Consider the following 23,277-nt stretch of genomic DNA (forward strand, 5'->3'; position numbering starts at 1 on the left):
AGTGTACTCATGGTCCACCAGCATCCCCCTTCTCAGCTCTCCAAGTCTTCCACCCTCCAAGCCTCCAAGATAGCTGTTCACCACCATCTCAGATCATCCACAATCCAAAACCACGATTTTCTAGACCCCCGTTAACCGGAGTCCCTATAAAATAAAATAAACCACCTTTAGAGGCCATTTTTCCCCGCAAGCGGGGGTTGGCCTTTTTCGGGAACCGTGGTTGTTGTTGTTTTTTGGTCCCCTTTTTGAAGCAATGTTTTACGGCCGGATGCCCTTCCTGACGCCAACCCTTTTTGCCGCCTTTAACGACAAGCAGGGAATTACCAGTGAACTGGTACTCAATTTGCCGACCTCGGAAGGATGACAGGCTGAGTCACCCCCCCTGGCGTTAATTCAGCCATTGACCGGGATTCGAACCCAGGATCCTAGGATCCTAAGCCGGCACCCTAGCCGCTAGCCCAACACCAGGGACTAACCAGTCCCTATATACTAGGAATAACGACAACCTGCAACGTGATGCCATTTTGACCGTTAACCGAAACTGTGCCCATTGTGCGTGAAGTGTAATGCGTCTCTTTTCTGACTAAGTTGGCTTTCTCTGTTTAGCATCCTCAGAGACTCAGTGTGCACCTCTAGACCATCCTGTCAGCCCCTTGAGAAGACATGGATATAGAAAGTTTTTCTTTGCAATTGAACGTAACAGGAAAGAAGAAATTTAGAAAGAACCAGAGCGACGTTCTGTAGAGCGCATACCTCCGCCAGGCTGAACAGTTTACCGTTTACCTTTTGTATCCCACTGATAGGCCGCATCTCGATCCAGAACTGAACCAAAATCGAATCGGCTTGTTTTTGTCGCCGAACCAACTCATCCACTAAGTTTTGGCATAATCTGTCCATAACATTTTGAAATATCGTGCTGTATATAGTTTTTGTCCTCATCTCTCAATGGTGAAGAATCACTTTAAAATTTTCGTATCTCACCAAAATCGAAACATTTCATCTTTGTCACACAAACAACGTGTCATCCAATCAAGATGAAATTTATTGAGCATCATCTATAGATAAATTGGTGGAGGAAAAAAAAAAGATGACATCATCAGTCACGTGGTTCGGCTGCCATATTTGTTTTAACACAAAAGCCTTAAAAACCACTGAAAACACATCGTGGTGATCAAAGCATACAAAGAGATGTTTGCTTTGATTGCCTTTTTATGGGACTAATAAACGGTATTCTTGTGTTGTAGGATTGGTATGAGAAATAGTTCAATAAAGCCTCAATTATTGCCAGAAGTCTGAGTTTGATTCCACAACAATGATGTAAAGGTTAACTGATTTTTTTGGGATCAAGAGGTCAAAGTCCATAATAGGTCTATAACTTGAGAACAGCTGAAGTAATCTAATTCAAACTGGGTACAGGTATGTGTAATGATGTAAAGATTAACTGATTCGATTTTGGGGTCCAGAGGTCAAAGTATGTAATAGGTCTATAACTTGAAAACGGCTAAAGGGATGCAATTCAAACATGGTACAGAAAGAGTTGTGGCCAAAAATATTGGCACCCTTGTACTTTCGTTATGCAGGATTTAGGATTTATCCAGGATTGAAATTAGGATTTCATTAGTCAAGGCTTTCATTTGTTTGAAGTTCCCTGAAAGTCTCAGACAAAATCTGTTCTTACTGATTACTGTGTACAAGTTGATGAATGGAAACATTGGTGTCCCAGCTAGTCACTTGTCCCAACAAGCAATAAATCCTGATACAAGAGGTCATCAATCCAAACTGCAAAAGAGGAGTTCCAGATTAGAAGGAACAATTTTTTTTAGTCAGAATGTTGTCAATGACTGGAATAAACTCGCCCAAGAAGTAGTTGAGGCCGTAAACATCACTGCATTTAAAAACAAGTTGGATAATGTCTAGTCTCAATTTAGATCCCAGACCACTAGTCCTCAGCACATGCGCAGTTAAAAATTACACAGTCGTACAGACCGGGATATTAAAGCCAAGGCTCTACAACCTCTTTGGGAAAGCAAAATGGCTGGCTGCAACAAAGATATGCCAAACAATGACAATCAGTCACAGAAAATGACTAGAGGGACACAGACCACTCGTAGGCTAAGGCGTAAGCCTGTGCGGCCACACCGAGCAGCAGGAATGTGTTCTGAAAAGGATATTGACCACACCATCTTCAGGGAGGAAGGGGATCCCTGCCTCATGATAGGACAGAGCTCTACACCAAAGCTAGAAGCTAAAGAGGTGTCGCCTGCTCCACAACCAACAACTACTATGTTCCAGACAAATCGAAGAAGATTAAATGAACAGAGCTGGAGCTTAGAGGAGAAGGAAACCATCCTGCAGTGCAAAGCGTACTCTACGCATGAAGCATTAACGGTAAAGGAGAAAGATTCATGAACCAGTTGAAACTAACAAAGCTGATAGTCAAGGCCGAAATAGTTGGATTAGTGAAAAAAGCTTGAGGAAGGAAGCTATGAGAATGAAGTTTCACAATCTGGTTCAGAAATAATTATCCTTGACTGAAAAATGAAGTGGAGATTTTGAGTTCTGGGAGAACTTCCTCCCACCTTCCAAAAAAAACCCTGCAAATGGACATAACCAACGGGATATTACAGGATACCACCTACTTCCCCATAAACTGATATGTGATAATCTCGTTTTGGGTGCAGAGAAAGAGGTTTGATGACAAAATGGACACATTACACTTCACACACAATGAGAACAGATTCGGTATGCATGCTCAATGGAAACAAAATGTCTTCTAATTACCCTCACCAGAGGAGAGGATATTGCATTTGGTTTCGTTTGTTTGTCTGTCTGTTTGTTTGTCCGCACAAGACGTGAGTATGCTTTTCTCTGCAACCGTCGGCCCGATTGCCAAGACCATTGGAGCACCTTCTCCTGTATAATTATTTAATGATATTGTTGCGGTTTTGAGAACCCACACTTGTAAATAAATATAACATCATTAAAGGTTAAAGGTAGCACCCCATAGGTAGGCCACAAGCAACACGTAGGTCACCATAGGACGTCAGTTATTTCATAGTCTGTGTTAGATAAGGCCATTTTCCAATAGTAGCATCTGCGTTGCGTCAATCAAATAAGAGTAGGCCCTTCCGTCCATTTTGGCAGCCTCCCCTCCAAGCGACGCCATTAAGCGCTAGCCATCGTCCTCGCCCTTTAGGGACAACAGCGTTTGCAACCTCGCTGGGCTTCCGCCCAAACCAGCCCAGAAACCCACAAGGTAAGGCCCGAGAAGAGGGCAGAGCACCAGGGAGGAGGTGTGGCCACGTCACCCCACCGTCAGGGCGGGGCCGGTAAGCGATAACCAGCCAACCAGGGCTGGAGTGGGATCGCCTGACAGGCGTGGCTTTGGGCTCCGAGAGCGTTCGCTGGCTTGGCTTATAAAAGCGCGCACACAAATCCCTCGTAAGGACTGCTGCGATTTTAAGGGCTTGGAAGGACTGATGGGAAGAATTATGAAGCAGCGCTCATAAAAGAGGTCTGAGCGGGGAGAGAGAGGCGCTTGACCTGGGACGTGCGCTTTACGAAGGAACTGAAGCCAAGCATTGGTATTTCAAAGAGACGCGCTGTGGCAACCCGCTGTACTAAGGGCGAGCGCGCGGCACGCATTGCCACGAACTGCAGCGTGCAGGACGCTGGGGAGGGGGCGCTTGGGGCGAGTAGTGCGCAGATTACGTACGCCAGTATACCAGCCTTCCCCCGTCATTATAATTGTCCGCTCGCGTTACACCACGTGAAGAGCTGCCTGCCGGGTTTCGTCTGCTGGCCCGGAGCCGGAATGGAGCCTGGACCCCATCGCCGGACCTTCCACCCTACCATCTGCAATCCCCGTGTGAGTGTCTGTATGTGAGACGGGTCCGTTTGTCTGGGGAGTAGAATAAGACTGTCTAAGGCTGCCCTGTGTACTTTTCCTTCCTCTTTCTTTCTTGTACATCCTTTCTTTTCCTCTTCTCCTTTGTACATTTGTAATAAATTGCCCTGTTCTTTCTGGTTTCTCCTTAATCCGGTCATCCTAGTCTTTTCTCCATTGGGTAAACGTGGCATGATCGGAACCGCTATAATCGGGTCTAGTCACTTGTTAACAACTCGGATCGCGGATCGCTATCCGCTCGGCCTTTCCATCAATATCAGTGATTCGAGCGGGAGTTATTCCCTCGTTTCCGGTCAGCGTTAGTACTTAGGTAGTAGCGAATCCCTAGGCCTAACAAACCCGACCTAACACTGCCCGGGAAGGACGTTATAACCCCCAGGGTCGCGTTGGCCAGATAAAAACACAAGGGGATTAACCCCCCTCTTGACAAGGGGAGAGCCGACGTTTCTGAGATCCGTAACAATATTCATGACGTAATAGATCACGTGGTACGGGCGCCATCTTTGAAAAACCGAAAAATGTTGCAACTCTACATCTCCGAAACCGCTCCATGGAAAAACTTTAAGCATGGCTCATGGTCAAGTGCTCCGTATGGTGAACAGCATATATACATGATATTTTCGGTGCTTTCATTATGTCATAATTACACAAGTAGAATGCTTGATCTGATCAGTTTGAAATTTCTTGAGCGTGATTGACACAAAAATTGTATGGGAGAATTAAATTCATGACATCATCGGTCACGTGGTTCAGCAGCCATATTGGATTGAACACATATCTATGTCGTCAACAAATCACACAAACACAGCAGCGAATAAACACCACACAAAATACACCACATAAGCACGTCTTGGCGAGGGTCTGCAATCTCCGATTGCTCTTTCTTGTTGCAAGTTGTTGCGCCTCTCTCTATTTTATATATTACTAGCCAAAAGCACCCGGCATTGCCCTGGTTCTTTTTGAATGAATTTACTACTATAATTCAGCTTTTATTCGCGGCCGTAGAAGATCAACTACGATAATTCAGCTCAGCTTTTAATTGTGAAATGGGCCCAGCCCGGCCGAGGCGGCCTCGACCGGCCTCCCCACCTAGCCTATAACCTTCCCGGGGCCCGTCCCGACATTTTTAGTTCTTTTTGAATGGATTTACTGCTATAATTCAGCTTTTACTCACGGCCGTAGAAGATTGACTACTATAATTCAGCTCAGCTTTTAATTGCGAAATGGGCCCAGCCCGGCCGGGGCGGCCTCGACCGGCCCCGCCACCGAGCCTATAACCTTCCCAGGGCCCGTCCCGACATTTTTTGTGTTAGAGGTTTCCTCCTATCTTTCACCGTTCAGGAGATTAGCGCGTGCAGACAAACAAACACACAAAAACTTTCTTTTATATACAGGGTGATTCACATATGACGTACTATTTTGTTTTTGAATAACTCTGTGTTGCGTGAACCGATTTACTTGTAATTTGCAGCACTTATAGACAAATGTTCCCCATTTATTATGTGAAAAATTCATTTAAAAATAATTGATACAAATTTAGTTATTGGTCTCGATATGGCGGCCGTCAACTAACAACTAACAACTAACAACTAACAACTAACAACTCAAATTTTTGCACTGGAAGCTAAGCTAAAACATAGGGGCAATACCCCTGGCACTCACCTGGTAGAATAAACAGTATACTGCACTGACTAAAGGTATTTTAAACCAATTTTAGTGGTTGCTAAAAGACAGGGCAGCATGAAGAATCATACCAACATAATCACAAGACTTTAAACAAACAAACAAAAAAAATACCTATTTTGGGGGGCACCTCCCCCTCCCCACCCACCAACCCGTGTACCTCCTCAGCCCACAATATTTCCAATGCCTTGAAAAAACATTGGTACATCACGGATGATGAAGGTTGTGGTGAAGTGTCATCGAAATTGTGTGTGTAGGTTCTGAGAAAAAAGCAAATATCTATTCTGGGGGTCAACCCCCCCCCCCCACTCCATAGACCACCTTAGACCCAGATTTTTAAAATGCCAGGAACAAACTTTGGTACATCATGGTTGGTGAAGGTTATGGTGATTTTCTGGATTTGTGGTGAAATACCGATTTTGTGGGGCAACCCCACAGTAGACCCTCAAAGGGGCAGATTTATTTAATGCCGTGAACAAACTTTGGTACATCACGGGTGGGGAAGGTTTTGGTAAAGTTTCATCGAAATAGTGTGTGTAGTTTCAGAGGAAAAAGCGAATTCCTATTTCGGAGGGGGGGTGGGGGGGGGGTCAAACCTGGACCCACTTTGACCCCAGGTAAATGCCCTTAGACCCAGACTGTTTTTAATGCTGTGAACAAACTTTAGTCACAACACAACAAATATCATTTGTGCTAAATTTGGTCGCAATCCCATCAGCCGTTTCGGAGAAGAGGTTTCAAGTGTTTACGGACGGACGGACGGACTGACGGATGACGCCGGACAGCCGGACGGATGACGGATGACGCCGGACAGCCGGACGGATGACGGATGACGCCGGACAGCCGGACGGATGACGTGCCATCGCATAAGTTCCCCTGAACTTCGTTCCAGGTGAGCTTACAACAGCTGCAGTAAAGCAAAGAGTGGAACAGCCTAATGCATCAAATATTGTTCCCTCATTGGTCAATAAATAACACTGGTCAACAAAGTTTTAAAAGTTTTATGGTTCTCGTATATTTTGAGGTGATTCTAACCAACATGAACCTGTAGATTTCGATTATGATATCCAATTTTCACGAGCACATCCAGTTTTTGAGAACCAGTATACCATAGGAATACCACTTCATTTGAAATTCACAAACCTCTTGTTGACCCTGAGAAGGTATTCTTACCACCACTTCATTTGAAACTTGGTTTGATGAAGAACTTTGTGAAGGCCATGGATCAAGATGGTGCTGGCTTCCACTACTTGCTAATGAAGTTCCAAGGCATTGTATCTGAGGCCAAAGTAAAAGCGGGTGTTTTCAATGGTCCTCAAATTCGTCTTGTACTCACTAATCAGGACTTTGTAACGAGACTATCTGAGCTGGAAAGCGTTGCTTGGGATAGCTTTGTGGCTCTTGCTAACAATTACCTTTGAAATTTTCGAGCACCAAATTATGAAGAGCTTGTGGACAAGATGTTGAAGAGTTACCAGGTGCTCGGTGCTCGAATGTCACTCAAGATACAATTCTTCCATTCTCATCTGGACTTCTTTCCACAAAATCTTGGCGATGTCAGTGATGAACATGGACAAAGGTTTCACCAGGAAATTGCCATCATGGAGACTCGATATCAAGGCCGATTCAATCCAAACATGATGGGCGACTACTGTTGGATTTACAGCATGAAAGTGATTGCTCTGACAAACGCAAAAGTAAAGTTCAGAAGCACTTTTAATGTGATGTAAATAAAAACTTTAAGTTCATATTATTTTTGGAGATTTACATTTTTTAATGTGATGTAAATAAAAACTTTAAGTTCATATTATTTTTGGAGATTTACATTTTTTAATGTGATGTAAATAAAAACTTTAAGTTCATATTATTTTTTGTGATATTTTATAAGGTTCATATTATTTTTGGAGATTTACATTTTTTAATGTGATGTAAATAAAAACTTAAAGTTCATATTATTTTTTGTGACATTAAATAGACTTATTGAGACTTAATCAAGAAATTCGCATGCTCTGAAGATTTTTTCCACACTTATGATGTATTACGTCAAGGTTACGTGATGGCGAAATTTAAAGGTCAGATTCGGATTCGTGGGCACCAAATTAGTTAGAAACAGCTGAAAATAAGTCAGAACCAATTTGGCTGTTGACCGGTGTAATTCACGAATGTACAACGTGACATGACTGCGCTGTAACAACCACTAATCATCGTCCCTTCACTGAGCTAAATTACACGGAATGTTTTCTTCTCCAGACAAGAAATCGAAGTACTCCAAATCAAAAAATCTAAAATCGATCAGAATATCAATGTTCATACATCCTTAATAAAGGACACAATAATATTTAGTCATATCAAAATGCGAAAGCTATTACATGGGACACAGTTTTTGGTCAGTAATTGTTCGAGTTCTGATGCACTCGAGCCCGATAGTCGCTCAACATTGGCCGCAAATACTGTGTCGTCTTCTAATGGTATTCATTCAAGTTTTGTATATAAATAGAACGGTCTAATTTTATGTGCAAGTTTCGAAATTTTAATATTTGAATAATTTTCTGGATAAAATGAGCTCGCTTACTGATTCGCCGCCGATCTCCGCTTCTGGTCGCCATCTTGAACATTTTTGAAAACGGAGTCACGTGATAGTAGTGGAGTCACCAGGGTACTCCACGATCTAAAAAATAACGTCACCCGTTGATATGACGTCAGACGCACATCAGAAATGTAGTTTTACGGCGTAGCCCATAGGGCAAAACCGTCGAGAACAGTGTTTGTCCGTCTGTATGTATGTATGTCCCCTCCAACGCATAACAAATGGTATTATAATTATATGTTTTAAAAACCATAACAAATGGTATTATAATTCTAATAGCTTGAAAGGATTCCACGAAAAGTACGCAAAACTACATTCCTTAGTAAAACAAGCATTCTGATTATTGCGCTGCAATACATGTCCCCTACCATCAGTCTGTCGTCCGGAAAACTGTTGGGGAAATTACCAAAGTTCAAAGTGCCATAACTTTGTCAAAAATGATCGAAACGTCGTGAAGTTCGAACGTGATCTGGAACTTATCATGAGGAAACCATGTACCAAGTTTGAAATCATTAGCATTAAGAGTTTAGAAAAAAAGTTCAGAAACTGTTCTTTGCGTGACGGACTGACAGACTGACGGACTGACAGACGGACAGACGGCTTGCAAATCTATAGTCCCCTCTGGTGTACACCGGTAGGGGACTAACAAACATTCTGAGTATTGCGCTGCAATACATGTCCCCTACCGTCAGTCTGTCATCCGGAAAACTGTTGGGGAAATTACCAAAGTTCAAAGTGCCATAACTTTGTCAAAAATGATCGAAACGTCGTGTACCAAAAAGTTCGAACTTGATCTGTAACTTATCATGAGGAAACCATGTACCAAGTTTGAAATCATTAGCATTAAGAGTTTAGAAAGAAAAGTCCGGAAAACTGTTCTTTGCGTGACGGACTGACAGACGGACAGACTGACAGAAGGAGGGACGGAGTGCAAACCTATAGTCCCCTCCGGTGTACACTGGTAGGGGACTAATAATAGGACCGGGGTAGGCATGGCTATGACTGTCAATCAGCTTGATGGGGGTGGAGCCGCTAGACACATTTGCCTCAGTGTCGGCGTTATGCGTGATAATATTATGTGGGCTCAAATAATATCAGCAGAAATATCATGCCTTGGGAAATGCCTTGTTTTTCAGTGTTACATTTAGGAAAATAAAATAATAGCTACACACCGCACACAGGACACGTGATCACGAACCCTCCAGTCATGGGCCAAGGCAAAAGCGAACCACGTGATCTATAACCATCTTGAGTCACGGTTTCTCGTCGGCAGATTCGCCGGCGTCGGACCCACCCACTGATACAAAACGAAAGTTGGAGTATGTTTTCATACTCTCATCGTAGTTTATAGAGGACACTTACAGTTCGAGTGTATAATAAGTTTTATTGACACTTCAAGTAAGCAAAACAGTAAAAACCATGAATGTGTCTTTCACGTCCGGCCGTGCATAAATACATCTTGAGAGGCTCCACCCTTCCCCTCTGTCCCCACCCTATTGGTTAGAGGGAAACCACACCAGTTATTTTGGGCATTTCTAAGTGTAGGTCATTGTGCGGCCTAAGGCTGGATGAAGACATTACTCTTTGAGAAACGAGCAATAAGACAGAGCTGCAAGATACAGTCAGGGTTACGTAAGACAATATAGGAACACATGTGCAGTGTTTGACATTGCTGACTAAGATATCTTGGCACTTTTACTCCAAGATTGGGTATCCTCTGAGTACCATATACCATTGTGTTATTCCACATTGTAAATAATTACAGAAACAAGTGAATAAAAAAAAATTATGCTAAATCAAAAGGCAATGTAGGGATGATGACAAACTACAGTCTAAAAAAGTGTAAGGTATCTCGACAAACTACGATCAATTGTCATACACGTTTATTCACTCTGCCGATACAGGTCCGATTCACCTCAGCGCCATCTGAGCTGGGGCGTAGGGATACAATGCGGTCACGGTGTAGGGATACAACGGTGAATATTTGCACTTCATACATGACATCCTCCCCTATAAGTCCAAAATTACCAAGAGCAATACGTGCTAGATTTCAAGAATTGACATTTCAAAAGCAACATTTCCAAAACATGTGAAAATATGTGTGCAAACTATTATGAGAATAATGAAAATACGTGAAAATAGAACATGTGTCACCGTGAAAATAGAACATGTGTCACCGTGAAAAAAAAACATCTTCAAAGATTCAACCGGTCGGGTGCTTTTCTCTCACGTATTGAGCGTCGCGGTGTACCAGTGGATACAGAGTCCGAGGTGATTCCTTTGGGTCGCGGTGTACCAGTGGATACAGAGTCCGAGGTGATTCCTTTGGTCTCCACGAAGGGTGTAGCGTTCGCAGAGGTTTTCGGGGCATCCGAGCCGGCTGGAGCGGCCACGACGATCTCCGGCAGTGGTGGGTCAAACTGTTGTCCTGACTGTGACGATGCTGCAGGCTCTATCGACTCACAGTGACGGTAGGTTATATGGTCCTGATGTCGACGAATTTCGCGGCCGTCCTGCAGGCGAATCACGCAGGACAGTGGACCTGGCTTCTCGATGATGTCCCCCGGTAGCCACGTTGCACCTGCACCAAAATTTCGGGCAAACACTGGATCTCCAATGTTGATACATCGACTGTTGGACGTCTTATCGTGCACCAACTTTTGATTAAGCTGGCTCTGATAAACGTTTGATGATATGTCTGGATTGAGATTGTCAAGTGTCGATCTCAAGTGTCGTTTCATCAATAACTCAGACGGAGCTGCACCGGTTGTTGATTGTGGCGTGATGCGGTATTTGAACAGGAGACGAGACAGCTTTGTTTCCAGGGTTCCCTCCTGAAATTTCTGCAATCCGGATTTGATGATTCCCACGGATCGTTCGGCCAAGCCATTTGAAGCCTGGTGCTGTGGGCTGACAAACTTATGTTTGATGCCATTCCGACGTGTGAACTCGGCAAACTCGGAACTGGAAAAACACGAACCGTTATCACTCATGATCATCCTGGGCAGACCATGAGTGGCGAAACAGCATCTGAGTCTTTCGATGACAATGGCTGGCGTAGTACCACGCGTCACATAGGCATCAATCCATTTTGTGTGCACGTCCGTAATTATTAGAATCATGCTGCCGTTAATAGGCCCGGCATAATCGAGATGTAGGCGATGCCACGGTTCGCTGGGCCATTCCCAGGGATGCAGTGGCGCTTTCGCAGGTGTATTCCGGGTGCTCTGGCAGGGGTAACAATGTCGAACATGATGTTCGATATCAGCATCAAGATTCGGCCACCACACATAGTTTCTGGCGAGTGACTTCATCTTCACAATCCCGGGGTGAGTCATGGATTTCATCCATGACCCTGGAACGCAGATTTTTCGGGATCACGACACGACATCCCCAGAGTAGGCAATCATTTTCCACGCTGAGTTCGTTTTTATGTGCTTTAAAAGCCGCAAAATCTGGGTCACCCTCAGGTAGCAAATGCCATCCAAGCTGTACAGCCTGGACAATTCTGGACAGAATGGGGTCTCGTCGAGTATGAGTGCGGATCTGGCCGGAATCGACAGCACAATCTTCCAGATGATCCATCAGTGCGATAATGGATCCTGGTGTAGGCGAATCATCAATGGATTCTGGAAGCGGTAACCGACTCATGGCATCTGCATTTGTGATAGACGAACCAGGCTTATAACATATGGTGTAGTCATAAGCAGCGAGAAACAGGGACCAGCGGATGATCCTGGGCGGTAGTGTGTCAGATGTCGCCTTAGTTTGACCAAACAGACTGATCAGCGGCTTGTGATCAGTGTGAATCGTGAAATGATGTTCAAGAAGGTACTGGCGAAATTTGCTGACGCCGAAAACGATTCCCAATCCTTCCTTGTCAAGTTGGGAATAGTTCTTCTCTGCCGGGGACAACGTTCTGGATGCAAATGCAACCGGTCTTTCCGTACCATCAGGCATCACGTGTGATAATACACTCCCCACTCCATACCGACAGGCATCGCATGTCAGCACAAGATCCTTCTCTGGATCAAAATGAACGAGAACATTGGACGATTTGAGCAGATCCTTAGAGGTCTGGAATGCTGATTGTTCAGTAGACCCCCAGCTCCAGGAGACTCCTTTCCTCAAAAGCCGATAAAGGGGGCCCAAAACGTCGGTCACATTCGGAATGTAACGACCATAGAACTGAAGCAAACCGAGGTATGACTTCAATTCGGTCACATCTCGTGGAGCAGGAGCATCATTGATAGCTCGGACTTTCTCATCTGTCGGGTGTAGACCCTCGGCATCAATCGTATGACCCAGGTACGTGACTGATGGCACCATAAACTTGCACTTGTCTCGACGCAAACGTAGGCCGGAGTCCGAAATCTTCTTCAGAACTCTATCCAGGTTTTGTAGATGTTCCGCATCTGTACGACCAGTAACCAGAATATCATCCTGGTAACAAACGACGTTGCTTTCGGCGGCAAACAAACTGTACATGACACGCTGATAAATTCCAGGTGCAGATTTCACTCCAAAACTGAGTCGGTGGTACCTATACAACACACGATGCGTGTTGATGGTAAGATACTGTTTCAAATTCTCGTCCAAGCGGAGCTGTAGATAGGCGGATTTGAGATCGAGTTTCGTAAAAGTCTTGCCTCCCGTGAGACGAGCATAGAGGTCTTCGATCCTCGGGATTGGATATTTATCCAATGAAGAACACTTGTTCACGGTCATTTTATAATCTCCACATATGCGGATGGACTGGTCCGATTTTATGACCGGAACGATGGGCGCCGCCCATTCGGCATACTGGATTTGCTCGATGATCCCCAGATTTTCAAGATGATCCAATTCCTTGTCAATCCGCTCCCGCAGGGCGAAAGGGACTGGGCGAGCTCTGCAAAATATAGGATTGGCATCCCGGTCAACCCTGAGTTTAGCCGTATGTCCTTTCAAGGTTCCAAGCTCATCCTTGAAGACATCCGGGTACGTATCCAGCACATTTTTTAGTGTGTATGCTGCGGTAGGAGAAACGTTGGCTGCCCGGAGTTGATGAATGCTTTTCCACTTCAGTCGAATTATGCTCAACCAGTTCCTGCCGAGTAAGGAAGGGCCCTTTCCAGGAATGACGATCAGGGGTAGGTGAAACTCACGGTTATCGTAGCCCACCGTTACGTCACATGTACCGCAGGGAACAATCTTCTCACCTGTATAGGTGGAGAGACCATAGGTAGTAGGTTTCAGATGGGGTCGGTCAGCATCACTCCACAGGTTTGTGAAAACAGCATGGCTGATGAGCGAGGCAGCCGCACCAGTGTCGACCTCCATTTGCAATGGTCGATTGTTGACGACAACAGTGGCAAGAAGAGGGTCCCGCCTATGGTGAGAATCAATATGAAGCAGGTCATACGATTCTGAGTTGTCGGAAACAGAGCTCACCTGGTGAAGCTCAGGTTCCTCCGAACCGATAAACTGATGAATCTTGTCAGCAGCTTTTCCTTTTCCCGATTTGCAAGTGATGCAAGCTGGAGCAATATGGCCAGTTTTCGAACAGAAATGGCAGGTGGCATCTTTGAACCGACAAGTCTCCGGAGGGTGCTTTCCGTTGCACCGAAAACATTTGTTGTGGGTTTGAGACTGCACTGGCTTCTGACGAGGAGCCTTGTTCCAACGTTTTGGCTGAACATGATTCAACCGATTCACAGCAGGGCTGGTACCAGATGAGCGAGTGGCACCGATGCTTGTAGCATTGCGTTCAGCACTTTCCATGGAAATGGCGGTGTCTCTGGCATTTTGGAACGTCAGTCTTCTCTCAGCAAGCAGGTGTCTATGAGTGCGGTCATCGGACATGCCAACCACCAGCAAATCACGGAGCATGTCATCAATCGTGTCCCCAAACTCACACAGATGTGACAGTTTTTTGAGGTGTGCAATGAAGTCTGCGATCAACTGACCTTGCTGCTGTCTGCACATGTAAAAATTAAACCGACTCAGGATGACTGAAGGAGATGGATTACAATGTTCCTTCAAAGCGGCCTTGAGCTCTGCATACGTGAGCTCCTCGATTGTCCGAGGCCGAATCAGGTTTTTAACGAGTGTGAACGCCTCACCTCCGCAAACGGACAGGAAGACGGCCTTCATCCGGGCTTCGGTCGCGATGCCGTTCGCCTCGAAGTAAAAAGACAACCGCTCAGAATACGTGTCAAAATCCCCCTCATGAGGGTCGAATTCATCGATATGGCCGAAACAAGTCATGGTCTAGATGTTTATCCTCGTCGCCATGTAAGGTATCTCGACAAACTACGATCAATTGTCGTACACGTTTATTCACTCTGCCGATACAGGCCCGATTCACCTCAGCGCCATCCGAGCTGGGGCGTAGGGATACAACGGTGAATATTTGCACTTCATACATGCTTCATACATGCTTCATTCATACATTTGCACTTCACTTCATACACTTCATACACCAAGCCCTGGTGTTGGGCTAGCGGCTAGGGTGCCGGCTTAGGATCCTAGGATCCCGGGTTCGAATCTCGGTCGATCGCCGAATTAATGCCAGGGGGGTTGACTCAGCCTGTCATCCTTCCGAGGTCGGCTAATTGAGTACCAGTTCACTGGTAATTCCCTGCTTGTCGTTGAAGGCGGCAAAAAGGGTTGGCGTCAGGAAGGGCATCCGGCCGTAAAACATTGCTTCAAAAAGGGGACCAAAAAACAACAACTACCACGGTCCCTGAAAAGGCCAACCCCCGCTTTGCAGGGAAAAATGGCCTCTAAACGGTGGTTTTTATACATGACAAAAAGGTCCTACACAAGATAGGGATCATGTTGGTTTAGAGAGTAGTTAACAGTATTGCCATCACATAACAATCCCTACATCACTGCCTCCTTTAAACTTCATCAGTTATTGCTTCAAGCTTCTACAAACACTCCTCTGGTTACATCAGTACTTCATTACTCTTGTAGTGCAGCCACTGAGACTACGAATTAGCAGCCCAAGTACAATGTTATAATATCAGTACATGATCATCAACTTCTTACAAACTGCATGAACATCTCTAATAACAGCATTGTACAATTATCTGCATTTGTTATTGGTTACTCCAAGTTGATAAAAAAAAGAAAAGTAGGAAAGACAACTGAAGCTGCAAGAAGTCCCTGAAATTATATAGGAGCTTCTTATACTTATGCAGAAATGAAATATAGGAGCTTCTCATACTCCTAATACTACCCGAGAGCAACCTGGTATTCGTCCCACATGAGACATGACACCTACTTCCCAGTTCCCGCCTTCATCCGTAACCCCGCCTTCCGCACGTGCTCGCAAAACCCATTCGATTGGTCAACGGGCGGTCAAACCTCAACCAATCACTGCGCGGAAAAAGAAAACATCGAACAAACCATTTGATAAATTATATTTAATTACACGATGCATTAACATCAACATATTTATAACGACGTAACCCGATAAGAAAGTATTTAAATATTACTTTCAGTTAAGAAAACAGGTTGATTTGATCTTTAGACGTGAGGCGATTTTTTTTTTTTTGCGAGGAGCGGAAATGACGTTACTTTCCGGGGTTCATCCGAGTGGGAGCTGTGAGGTCGTGGCCGTGCCGTGGCATTGCCATCATGATTCTCCGAGTGGACCTTGGATCGCTCTGAGGTCGGATCTCAGTCTTGGATTAATGGATTAATCTTTGTTTAATGTGGAGGTTAAACTCGGTCGGAGCGCCATCAATGCTCAGGGTCACGCTATCCGAGGCTGAGGCCTGTTGTTCTTTACTTCTTACCGTTAATATTAATAAACCGCATATAATTATATTGGCTTACAGGCCGGGGTTAAGTACAATACTGTACTGTACTGTACCATATTTTACACAGCTTGCTTCTTGTGCAAAGTGAATGAATGTGAAATGTCTCTATAGAGGGCATAAACACCACAGGTTAGAGTGAACTGTCATGTGTCAAGTGGTGGTGACGTGACGCTGGAGGTTGTTGTGAGCTGATAACATTAACAGGGCTTCACATGTTGAGAACGAGTTTGGTGTGATGTCTGTGTCCTTTCTTATACGTCAAGGTATTCAAAATGCATATTTACCTGCGCCGCCGAAGGTGGATGGAGGTTATGTTTTCACCCCTGTCTTTCTGTTTGTTTGTTTGTTTGTGAACACGATATCTCAAAAAGTTCTGGACAGATTTGGACGAAATTTGGTGGAAAGGTTGAGTGTGTGACGAGGACGAAATGATTAGATTTTGGTGAATATTCGGATTCAGATACTAGAATGTTAAAAGTGATTATTCACCATTGAGTGATAGGGCCAAAAATACATGAAGCACGATATCTTGAAAAGTTCTGGACGGATTTGGACGAAATTTGGTGGAAAGGTTGAGTATGTGACGAGGACGAAATGATGAGATTTTGGTGAATATTCGGATTCAGATACTAGAATGTTAAGTGATTCTTCACCATTGAGTGATAGGGCCAAAAATACATGAAGCACGATATCTCAAAAAGTTCTGGACGGATTTGGACGAAATTTGGTGGAAAGGTTGAGTGTGTGACGAGGACGAAATGTTTAGATTTTGGTGAATATTCGGATTCAGATACTAGAATGTTAAAAGTGATTATTCACCATTGAGTGATAGGGCCAAAAATACATGAAGCACGATATCTTAAAAAGTTCTGGACAGATTTGGACGAAATTTGGTGGAGATGTTGAGTGTGTGACGAGGGAAAATTGATTCAATTTTGGTGAATATTCCAATACGGATTTGGATACGATGGTTTTTAAAAAGTGATTCTTCACCATTGATCGGGCCAAAAGGATATATCGCAGGATATCTCAAAAAGTTGTGGATGACTTATGACAAGACTTGGTGAATGAGTTGGTTAGAGGTGAGAAGAACAAGCCGATTCCATTTTGGTTTCAGGCTGAATCCAGATCTGACCTATCGGTGGGAAACAAAAGGTAAACTGTTCAGCCTGGCGGAGGTATGCGCTCTACCGAGTACCATTCTAGTCAGCTTGTGCTTTGCCTTATTGGGCTGGCAGGATGGCCTCGCGGTACACGCACTCACCTTTAAGCTATCTAGCCTGGGTTCGGACACCGACCCAGCTATAAACTGTTTCACAGGCAGGGTGGATTCATCAATGTGTGTGTCTGTCCCTCGGATGGACGTTGAGCCGGGCGTCCCATCTGCCAGCATTAGTTGGTGGACGTTAAAGATTCCACTGTGTTTTTCGTGAAGAATAGGTGAGTAATCACCAGTAATCTGAACAAGTTCCAAATTCCTGCCCTAACCTCGCATTACCCTTGTCCCAAGGGAACGAAGTGCAAGAGGGTCAACCACCAAGTGGGTCGCTATGCCCCTCAGTTGGGTATGCGAATTGGTAGTAGTACTAGTGGTAGATTGCCTTATTAAAAAAAAAAAAACTGATGAAAGAATTCAAACTTCAAAGTTCAGAATGGGGAGAAAAAAAATAATCAGATGATGAGCTTTTGAGGTTATTGTTATATTCAAAATCGAGGCTCATGGAAAAGCGAGGTGAAAGAGGGTGACAACTAACAAGACTGGAGTTCCACATTTGGATACAAGCAAGGGATATAATGAACAGGAAAAGAGGAGCGAGATAGATGGGAGGAAATGCATGAACCTGCAAGAGGGTTGTGTAAGGAGGATTAATGGGGTGACAAAATACAACGGATAAGGGTGGTGGATGACATGAGATGGTGGTGTACCACCGGCTTGAAATTCTGGAGGGAGGAGTTGGGATTGCACCGTATCAGGAAGTTTATCCTACAAACTGGAGAAAATAGGAATAAAGGGTGTGTGTGGAAAGCTTGGATTTTGGGAGTTGAACCTGGAAGGGGTTACTGGAAGAATGCACGTGTCGAGGAGGATCTGAGGACAGAGAGAGAGCCAAACTGGAGGAGAGGGGGTCTCATGTCTATTCCGCTCACAAGGTTCAGACATACATGGCGGCGGCCATCTTGGATTTTGACGTGGCGACCCAATTTTCAATAGCGTTCTTCCTTGTGCCCAGATACACCCAAACACCAGATTAGAAGTTGGTACTTTGCTTATTTTTCAAGATATTCATCTCACAAGGTTCAGACATACATGGCGGCGGCCATCTTGGAATTTGACGTGGCGACCCAATTTCAAACAGCCTTCTTGCTTGTGCCTAGATGCACCCACACACCAGATTAGAAGTTGGTACTTCGCTTATTTTTCAAGATATTCATCTCACAAGGTTCAGACATACATGGCATCAGACATACATGGCGGCGGCCATCTTGGATTTTGACATGGGTTGCACCCACACACCAAATTCGAATGCGGTCCTTCGCTTACGCCCGCACGCACGCACGGACGGACGGACGGACACACGGACGGAGGGGAAAACCATAGTCCCCCTTTCGCTCCGCGGTGCGACGGGGGACAAAAAAAAAACAGGGATGTTTTAATCTGCTCTATCTGTCTGTTTCTCACGCTATCTCCTCCTAAACGCTTGGGCAGAAATTCACCAAACTTTGTAGTTATGATCACCACTTGGCAAGAAGGTGCGAGAGCAGTATCATTTTTGGCCCCGCCTGCCCTTTGGGTGGGGTCAAAAGGTCAAATACAAAAAAAAATGCAATTACGGGTACATTGTAAACATTTTTTTAAATTAAACTTTGTATGGGCAATCCACAATAGGGGACGCATGAAATATGTAATGATTTTTTTGGGGATTTGACCCCTGATTGGACCCCTTGTGGTAGGGTTTTGGGGTCACAGGTCAAAACAGAATTTGTTTTCACCTCAAAATTTGATATTTGGTCATTCCTGGTGGATCTTTATGCCATCTTTCAACTTTGCTTTAGGTGGGAAGCGTGCCATTGACATCACTTAGTTATTGTTTGTGAATAATGTGTTCACATTTCAGAAAAGCTGGACGACCTGGTTAAGCTTGAACTATAAGGGTAAAGACGCAAACGGAGATGATTGGGGGTGGGGGACTAAGGTTTACTACATGGTACTCTGTTCACTGTATTTATTGTAGTCTGTCGCATGTTTCCTTCCTTTGTCATCATCCTATGATGTAAATAGCTATCAGTATAAATATATCAATCTGGTGAAAGAGTTAATGGTTTGGGAGGATGGAGCCTCTTGGTGTAAAAGTGATATGTGAGGTTGAACTGTGAATTGATTAAATTGATGACTGGTGTGTGGAATGAGATTTGACATTGCCCTGCAGCTGTTCCTGTAACTGTAAAGGGTATAGTAGTACAGGTTGTTGATATCTTTGTGCCAAAGCTCTGGGAATTGAGTAGTTTCGTTCTGTAGTGTAGGTGCTTGATGGCCAATATGTGACTTTCGAAATGACGTAGGAAAGCTATACGAGGCCTTTTGCGCTTGTGCTGTGTGTGTGTTTACAATGACTCAGATTGCTCCGGCTCACTTTTAACTTGCCGTTGCTAGCACAAAATCTGTAATTCAAATCATCTTTCAAACATAATTGTCAGCATTTAGACAAAAGAGTTGAAATTTATTGATGGTTAAACATAATTGTTTTGTTGCTGAATGCAAATCGGACTCATAAATATCGAAAAAATGAGAAATATCCCTGGATGAGAGGTGTCGGGCGTGTACCATTTCCTGTCAGTACATTTTTGCATCGGCAGTGGGTATAACACACACACACTCACACACACACTCACACACTGGGTGGCAGCGTTGGCGATCGCCGTGGAGTGTGTGCCCGTGAGGGATCGCAGAGCAAACATGGGTTTGTGGCCTATGCATTGCGGCCTATAAAATCAGCCTTGGCTTGCGGCTTATGAGCAATGTTGCAAGGCGGACCATGTTATCGGCATGACTGCTGGGACCTCAGGCGGTTTTGGAGCCTATGCCTCAGCAGAAAACATCGAGGGAAAAGCAGACATCGAGAGAAACACTAATGTGGTCCGTTGCCGATTGATTTGATGCTGCGAGGCGGGCTGAACTGCCTGCACGTTAGCCGAGACCATGTGCGATTCTGAAACCTCTTCCCTGAAGGCAGGCATCTAAAGGAGAAGGACAAATGAGGTACACTGCCATGTGGATCATGACGGACTGGACTCGTGTGTGGGCTACATGGCAGACCCCAGAGGGAAGGGGTCTTCGGTAGAGCGGGGGAGGGTGTTGGTGTTGAGGATGGGAGGACAGCAACTAGAATGCCCGTGAAGCGCTGCTAACACCGGACCCGATAGATCGACATGGTGCTTTGTGAACAAACTTGGCTCTGATGAACCGCATGAAACTCTGGACGCCAGAAGTGAAGGTTTGAAGTGGGGCGGGAGGTGCTGTGAATGAAGATGGAAACGTGAATGCCTGCGAAGCGCTGCTAACACCGGGTGTGATAGATTTAGATGGCACTTTGTGAAGAGACGTGGCTCCGATGAACCAATTGAAACTCAGCATGCCAGAAGCAAAGGTTTGAAGGGGGGTGGGAGTGGTGTGGCTGTGGTTAAGGCCCCCACTGGGAATGTGGAGACTGGGAATGACACGTAATTTGCACGCCTCTGTGGTGGGCCGGTCGAGGTGGTGCTGTGAGTTTGACTTTGGTGAAACGTTGATTGAGGGGCTGAGAAAATCCACGGTATCGATCCTGACGGCAGACATCAGTCCTGGCAATGAAGGTTGGGAGTAAAGCGAGTGGAGGGCGATTTTGTGCGACTCATGCATGGTCCAGACCTTTGTGCGAGCTGCACGGTGGATCCCAGGGTGAAGGGGCCTTCATTAGAATGGGAGGAGCTGGTGAAGACTGGTCTCAGGGAAACGACGGAACATCTTGTGTTGATAAAAAGAAAATTATTGCAACAAAAGAGTCACAGGCCTTCTATAAGGGAAACCCTATGTCTCTGCGGTCACTCCGAACAACAGGAAAGTGCACTGTAAAACATGATGACTGCACCTTCTCAAGTGAGGAAAATCATCACCTTGCGAAGAGACATGATTCTGCACCAAAGCAATAAGTTGTAAAGGTACTAACTGTCTCTCCACCATCAAAAACAATACTTCAGAGAAGAAAACTACAAACAGAAAACTGGAGTGCTGAGGAGGAGATAATCCTCCAATGCAAAATGTATTCCATACATGAGGCATGGGAGAGGAAAGGTAGGGGTGAACAGTTCAGGGACCAACTGAAAAAAACTAAATTGGCCACTGGGGCATAGAGAGTCCCCGTGGATAAATTTGAGAAGGTAAGGTCTTCTCAACAATTAAAAGGTACAGCTAGGGCAAGGCAACAAGTGGCAAGAGAGATCAGAGTGAGGGGAGCTTAGTGCTCGCTTGAAGGTGAAGACAAGGATGGCAGGGATTTGGCCGAGATGGGACGAGAGGAGGTTTTAGCTGTGCAACGAGATGGGGGATATGGATACCCCGACATAGACCTGGTCCAAAGGCGGTGAGGAAAGGGTGTGACAAAAGGAAAGGAAAGAATGACTGTGTCCCCCTGAAAGAGGGGCAAGACCAGTTGAGAGACAAGGACCAGATGACTCGGACACAGACTTAGGGGAAAAGAGTGGAAAAGGTGGACAGTGATGTGCAGAAAGACAAGGGGGAGCAGCAGAATGAGGGTGAAGATTATGAAGAGCAGCATAGACTGGAAGAAGACTTGGCCAACAAAATAGAAGAGATCAAATTGCTAAAACTCAAAGACCAACACTTTATCGCATAGAAAACGATAAACGGACAAAGGCCTTAGTGAGACGAACGAACCATTCAATTAGAAAAATCATTTCAAAGTTATGCACTTTGAAGGAAATCAATGCAGTGTGTTTTGCAGCGGCACTATTCATTCAAGAAAAAGTAACGGGCAAACAACACCAGAAGAAAAAAATATACAGTCACTACAGATAGTAACCAAATTCCACCATCGGAGACAAAGATTAGAGATGCAAACAGAACAACTGCTGAAGGAAGTAGGACAAATACAACAGTTCAGGAAAGGAAACAGACACCCAAAACCAAAAAAGAGAATACAAAGAATAAAAAACATCCAAAATCTAAGACAAAGATTGTGTTTGTTTGGTTTGTAAAGACTCAAGTGTTTGGGTGCTAAAAACAAACTCAAAATAGAAATGATAGCAAGGACGATAAAAAAAAAACAATGAAGAAGGAAACAACAGGAGAAAACAAAACCACATGTTTGAGAATAACACGAAGAGATTCCACTGTGAATTGGGGGAAAGAAAAGCAGAATGTGTCTGGTTCTCCCACTCTGAATCATCTCACTGAAAAAGAGAAGCCAGAAAAATTCTGGAAAGGAATTTTTGAAGATTGAAAAGAACATAACAAGGAAGCAGAATTGATCCCAAACTTGGAAAAGAAGAAGCAACATCTCGAGGATATGCCCCTATTGATTAATTATATTGATGAAGAGAAAATTAGAAAACAAGTTTTTAAAATGCCAAACTTCAAAAGCCCAGGCCCAGATGTAATTCAAAATTTCTGGCTAAAACAACTTGATGCTCTCCCCAATCACTATGGCAGGACATTTAGCAACCTGATCCAAGAGGAAAAGACAGCGGATGAGTGGCTCATAGAAGGGAACACCTTTCTCATCCCAAAATCAGAGGAAACCCAATATCCCCACAATTACCGGCCGATAACATATCTACCAACAACATACAAACTGCTGCCAGGAATAATTCCAGAAATGATGTACCATCACCTAATAGAGCAAGGAGTTTTAGAGGCAGAACAAAAGGAATGTAAGAGAGGGTGTTATGGAACAATTCACCACCTACTACTGAACAAGGCCATACTTGAAAATTGCAAAATGCGAATAACTAAATTGTCCACCACCTAGATAGACTATAAGAAAGTTTTCGATATTGTCCCACATTCGTGGATGATAAAGTGCATGCAAATACTGTATACAAAATCAATCCCCAAATAATCAAACTAATTGAGAAAGCAAGGGAGCTCTGGATTACCACATTGATATTTACTGCACACAGAAGGAAAAATTGAAATACCAGATGTGAAGATACGGTGTGGAATCTTCCAGGGAGACAGTCTTTTCTCCTTTTGTTTTGTCTGGCTCTCGACCCACTAAGTAACCTCATCAATG

The 23,277-nt window shown here is 44.5% G+C and overlaps 1 protein-coding gene across 1 annotated transcript in view; it reads left to right on the plus strand.

The window, feature by feature from the left end:
* Positions 1 to 15,750: 15,750 nt before the first annotated feature.
* The window catches only part of ARMC1 (armadillo repeat containing 1), a 32,416-nt gene continuing 24,889 nt past the window's right edge, over positions 15,751 to 23,277 (plus strand). Inside the window, exon 1 of the mRNA XM_068133961.2 lies at positions 15,751 to 15,837. The gene's annotated coding sequence lies outside the window, so the exon portion shown is untranslated. The remainder of the gene's footprint in view (positions 15,838 to 23,277) is intronic.

Source organism: Myxine glutinosa, chromosome 13 (assembly GCF_964187855.1).
Source record: "Myxine glutinosa chromosome 13, kmMyxGlut1.1, whole genome shotgun sequence".
In the NCBI taxonomy this organism is placed as follows: domain Eukaryota; kingdom Metazoa; phylum Chordata; class Myxini; order Myxiniformes; family Myxinidae; genus Myxine; species Myxine glutinosa.